Consider the following 6,000-nt stretch of genomic DNA (forward strand, 5'->3'; position numbering starts at 1 on the left):
AACCGATGTGAACTATTTCGAAGCCCCCCAAATAGGTTCTCAGTACCCAATTTGGTGAAAATTCATGAAAAAATGAGAGCGGAGTAGCAATTTAACACATAAGTGAACTTTGACCTACTTCTGGCAAAGGGTCAAGGTCAGAGGTCAAATGAGCGCATAAAAGTATTAAGGTATAAGGGCCATGAAATATGGATATGAAAGAATTTTGTCTGGCTTGTCCTGGTACTGTAACAAGCGGTCTCATTCATAGCCATTCCTGAAAAATTTATGACATCATAAAATGACATCATGTGATGTCATACATGATATGGAGATCACAGATGGTGACTACCTGTACTGTATGCACATCATGTTTCATCCCGGTATCTGGAAAACTGAGCGAGAAATGGCCTTTGTCTAACTACTATTATGACATGTACACTAAACCTAAGGCCCCGGTCACACCGCCCGAACTTTGCTGGAGCGTTCCTGGAGCGGTGAAAAAAATTCATCACCGCTCGTAACCGTTCACCACCGTTTAACAAAAGTTGGCCCCCGTTAAAGCAACGCCGTATACGCTCGGCCACCGCTGATGTTTCTCGAGGGGCCCTCCTACCGCTCCGAAAGTTTTGAGCTGCACAAAATATTGCGAGCGGTGAGGAGGGGGCAATTTTCCGCCCCGGCAAAGTTCACCCCCGCTCCACCAACACCCAGTCAAAGTTTGGCACCGCTAGACGCAAGTTCGTGGACGCTTGGGTCCGCTAGGCCAACGCAGAAATCTTGAACGCTGGACCACCGCTGCTTCGCCAGCGTTGCCCGGGCGGCGATTAAACGTTGCACAAACTTCGGTGGAGCGGTTGTAAGCGTTTTACGAGCGGACACGGGGTTGCTGGAACGGTGTCGGGCGTTGAAGCAGCTATCCATGGTGGCGATGAACTTTGGTTTGGCGTTGGTATAGAGGTGTCGGAGCGGGACCAGAATTTGGCTATAAATACGGGGGAAAATGGACCAGGAGCTCATTTGGAATCGAGCTGCCGTTGAGTTCAGACCTCATCTATATCGAATTTGCTCAAAGTTACAGTAAAATTGTATCACCATGGATGCTGAGAGACTTGCTATGATTGGTGCACTAGTCCAGCAGCAGAATCAGAACCTCCTCAGATTGCAACAAGCTGTTGACAGAAGGAGAAGAGAGAGAAGAAGGAGAGACAGAGTTGTGTGGGTCAGACAGTGGATACTGAGAAGGCCTGAACATGGACTGTATGACAAGCTGATGGTGGAGCTTCTATCAAAAATCTATCAGAACTTGTATCAAAACGATCCGTTCAGCTCCGTAGTCACAAGCGGTATGCCGCTAAACCAACTTTATACCCCCGCCGAGCCAAAGCCCGCATGCGCAGAATGCCACTATACCAACGCTCGCGTCACCGCTAAACCAACGCTCGCTACCGCTCAACCAATGCTAAAGCAACGCCGGCTTCAGCGGTGCACCGCTAAGCCAACGCCCGTGTTTTCGATTTTTTTCCCATTTTGTGCGCGGTGACGAGCGTTGTCGAAATTCGGCCCCCCCTCCCTACCGTTCAAGGAACACTCCAGCAAAGTTCGGGCGGTGTGACCGGGGCCTAAGCAATTTCAAGATCCCAGTGAATGTACTGTATATGAATTAAAAAATTAGAAATGTTAACCTACCTAACATATAAAAGGCAGACGTGAATTCCTTTTCATTTTAAATAATATTATTAGTATTATTATGATAGTTATTATAGTTTTGAAATTTCCATTAGTTTTTTAAATGTATTTAGTCTTTCGGTTTTGTTTCTAATTTTAGTTTAGCTTTTATTTAGTTTTTCAGTCGTTGCGCAGTAAGCATCTTCATCCTCTTTGGAGTTTTACAGCAGCCGGCATTAAAATACTGCCACCTACAGGAACTGTCCTGAAGGGAAAAACGAAATGGATTTTGAGATTCTATTTTGTTTTCATTTGCGCTGCATTGTTCATTTGTAATTTTTATTTAGTTTAGGTAGCATATTTAAAAAAAAAACAATTTTGACCAAAGTGCTGTACAGAGGTATATTAAAAATCTAAGGATACTAAAAATAGAAAAGAACAACAACAAAATCTAAATCAGCATAATAGTTTTCTCATCTCATCTCATTATCTCTAGCCGCTTTATCCTGTTCTACAGGGTCGCAGGCAAGCTGGAGCCTATCCCAGCTGACTACGGGCGAAAGGCGGGGTACACCCTGGACAAGTCGCCAGGTCATCACAGGGCTGACACATAGACACAGACAACCATTCACACTCACATTCACACCTACGCTCAATTTAGAGTCACCAGTTAACCTAACCTGCATGTCTTTGGACTGTGGGGGAAACCGGAGCACCCGGAGGAAACCCACGCGGACACGGGGAGAACATGCAAACTCCGCACAGAAAGGCCCTCGCCGGCCATGGGGCTCGAACCCGGACCTTCTTGCTGTGAGGCGACAGCGCTAACCGCTACACCACCGTGCCACCGCATAATAGTTATAATATAAAATAATATACTACTGTAATACTATAATACAGTACTAATAGTATAAATTAATAATATTACTCAATAGAAATATACTACACACACACACACATATAGTGTGTATATATTACATTTCAGGAATAATTTTGGGAAAGAAAGTTTAGATGGCCATATTCTGGAGTGCCACGCCCACTTTTAACAAAGACAGTGGGCTCAGACTTCAAGATAATCAGGAAAAATCTAATTATTCTGACACTGATATCATCTCATACTCGTATAATGTAGAAGTAAAGATTCTGTAAGAGTGTAACCCTAATTAACGATTCCTGTTCAATTAGAAGTGAATCTTTCCAGCAGCCTGCGTAATGATAACCCTGTTTAACAAACTCCAACAGCAAACTAGGGAGACCTGAACAAACCCCTCAGGACCCCTACACACACACGCACTCATGCATGCACACATACGCATGCGTGAACTCATGCACGCAGAGCTTTGAGACACCAGATGCTAGAGATCACATTAATTAAGCTTTCCTGTGTGTGTGTGTGTGTGTGTGTGTGTGTGTGTGTGTGTGTGTATGGTGGTGTCACTGTCATTAACCCGTCCTGATGAAGATAGAAGACAGATCCAGTGAACTCGCACACACACAACACAGCAGTTCCTCATTAATCTCAGAACGCTATAAACCATATCGGGATGCTGCTGTGGTCTGACACACTGATGCAGAACTGACTCACCAGATATGGACAGTAAAGTGTGTGCTACGTGAGGAATAAAACACCTTGGAGATTTGCTTTTAGACGTAAAAAAAAAAAAATCAAAATCAGTCAACGACGGACGTGAACGGGGTCTTGCTCTTATACCTGCCTGAAGCTGATTATATTCCTATAACAGCACTGAATGACTCTCTTACACAGCAATTTGCAGATGTTTTTATTAAACAAACATCATTATGTATTTTTTTTGTCCATTTATAGTTACATTTTATGTTCCGGAACATCCAAGAAACAAGTTATAATAAACAGTTGTTCCCTCACCAGCCTCACTTTTTTTCTTTCTTGAACTTAAGACAAAAGACAATCAATAAATGTCTCCTTGTAGAAAAATAACGTTTTCTTATTTGGTTATTATTAGATCAGTTTATGTGGAGTCGCTGTGAAATATTGGTTATTATTCTATCCACATTCACTGGATATGAGCAATCGTGCACTCTGATCGGCTACTCTACTACTAGGATATCAGCTCATATACTGTGAGTAGAGAAAAACAAAATGGTGGCTTTGTTATCAAGTATTTAAAAGAAACAGAAATAGTTAAAAGAATATAGTTTTTTTTTCTCCCCAATATCTCCTGTTCCACACTCCAGCCCAGTCGGTGGCAGTAATGCACCTTTAAGTTGGTTTGCCAACCACCAAAAAACCCTAAAGAAGAAGAGAAACAAAATGGCAGAGGGTGTTACTGAACCAACCAAGGATAAAATAAAAACTCTACTCAAAAACAAAGCCCCCCAAAAATAATAAAAACAAAAGTGCTCTGAGAGCACAATATCCCCTGCTGGCAAGTACACCATAACTCTGGTAAAATGTGACTGAATTGAATGAAATTGCAATATGCGTATTACTGACATATAACAAACAATCCTGCCAAGTTTCATGAAATTCCTCCAAAAATTGTGAGAGGAGTTGAGTTCAGAAGGTGAGTACCCTTCCCGGGACAGACGGATGGATGGACATCACCATGACATAATCCCCCTTTGGGCCTTTCGGCCAGCAGGGGATAAAAACTTTTTGCCAAATTACACTACCGTTCAAAAGTTCGGGGTCACCCAGGCAATTTTGTGTTTTCCATGAAAAGTCACACTTTTATTTACCACCATAAGTTGTAAAATGAATAGAAAATATAGTCAAGACATTTTTCTGGCCATTTTGAGCATTTAATCGACCCCACAAATGTGATGCTCCAGAAACTCAGGCCCTGTCCACACGGCAACGGATTCAGGTGAATCCGATAAAATTGTTTATCGTTTCGGCCTGGCGTCCACACGGCACCGGCGTTTTGGGTGCCCCAAAACGAAATCTTTTGAGAACGGGTTCCAGAGTGGAAAGATCTGGCAACAGCGCCGTTGCGAAGTCGTCTGGATGAGGAGAACGGATTTGTTTACGATGACGTCACAACCACATGTGCTTCATGCCGGGTAGAAGTGTAACGAACTCGATGCGAGTTGTCAACAAATCCTATAACTTGGTTCATGAAATGCGCTTACAAAATATTTTCACTGTGAATATTTATTGTGTAATGGTGCAAAGTGTGAGAGAGAGAGAATAGCCCTTAGGGCAGAGTCAATCCCGCCAGCAAAAATAGGGAAAAAAAGGAGCGATCTCACCTCTTCAGATGTTGGTTTAAGTCCTACAATACATTCCTCAAAAAGGACGTAGAAGAACAAATTAATCCATCAACGTGAAGCATTCAATTTATTCCGGACCATTAAAGACGCCGCCTTCCGCGTAGAATCATACGTCATCCTCGCCACCATATTGGATGGGTCAAAGCGGAGAATAAAGATGCCTCATTCATGTGCTGCGTTTAACTGTACCAACAGGTTTGCCGTCCAAACGAGATCACATGGGATTACCTTTCACAGGTGAGACTGGAAAAATACTTTTCATTGTATTTGGTCATTATAACGTAATTTTACGAACAGATTTTTCTGACTTTGTGGCTAATATGAAGTCTCGCGCATAATAGTTTATGCGCATGCGTCCTTACTTCTTCTATTGTTCTGGTGTCTCCGAAGGGACCGTCTTACAGCGCCCCTAGAGGTGTGGCATGTGTATTGCATCGTTTTCAGCAAGCGTTGCGTTGCCATATGGACCTGATATTTTACTGATCGTTGCCCATGTGGATGCGATATTTTTTTAAATAACATCTCGTTGCCGTTGTCGTGTGGATGTAGCCTCAATCTGCTCAAAGGAAGGTCAGTTTTATAGCTTCTCTAAAGAGCTCAACTGTTTTCAGCTGTGCTAACATGATTGTACAAGGGTTTTCTAATCATCCATTAGCCTTCTGAGGCAATGAGCAAACACATTGTACCATTAGAACACTGGAGTGAGAGTTGCTGGAAATGGGCCTCTATACACCTATGGAGATATTGCACCAAAAACCACACATTTGCAGCTAGAATAGTCATTTACCACATTAGCAATGTATAGAGTGGATTTCTGATTAGTTTAAAGTGATCTTCATTGAAAAGAACAGTGCTTTTCTTTCAAAAATAAGGACATTTCAAAGTGACCCCAAACTTTTGAACGGTAGTGTACATGAAATTCCTCCAAAAATTGTGAGGGAAGCTGATTTCAGAAAACAAGCACACTTTGATGAAATTGCCAAAGTACAAGTATGTTAATAATCAAGGACATAACTCTGAGAAAATTTGCCCAAATTATACAAAATTTCAATGTGCGTATAACTGCCATATAACAAAGGCTTTTGCCAAGTTTGGTGAAAT

General features: G+C 42.3%; 1 protein-coding gene across 1 annotated transcript in view; it reads right to left on the bottom strand.

Annotated features, from left to right (window-relative positions):
- dcc (DCC netrin 1 receptor) overlaps nucleotides 1-6,000 on the bottom strand; it is a 638,603-nt gene that overhangs the window by 103,536 nt on the left and 529,067 nt on the right. The window lies entirely within an intron of this gene.

The sequence above is a fragment of the Neoarius graeffei genome, chromosome 28 (genome assembly GCF_027579695.1).
Source record: "Neoarius graeffei isolate fNeoGra1 chromosome 28, fNeoGra1.pri, whole genome shotgun sequence".
In the NCBI taxonomy this organism is placed as follows: domain Eukaryota; kingdom Metazoa; phylum Chordata; class Actinopteri; order Siluriformes; family Ariidae; genus Neoarius; species Neoarius graeffei.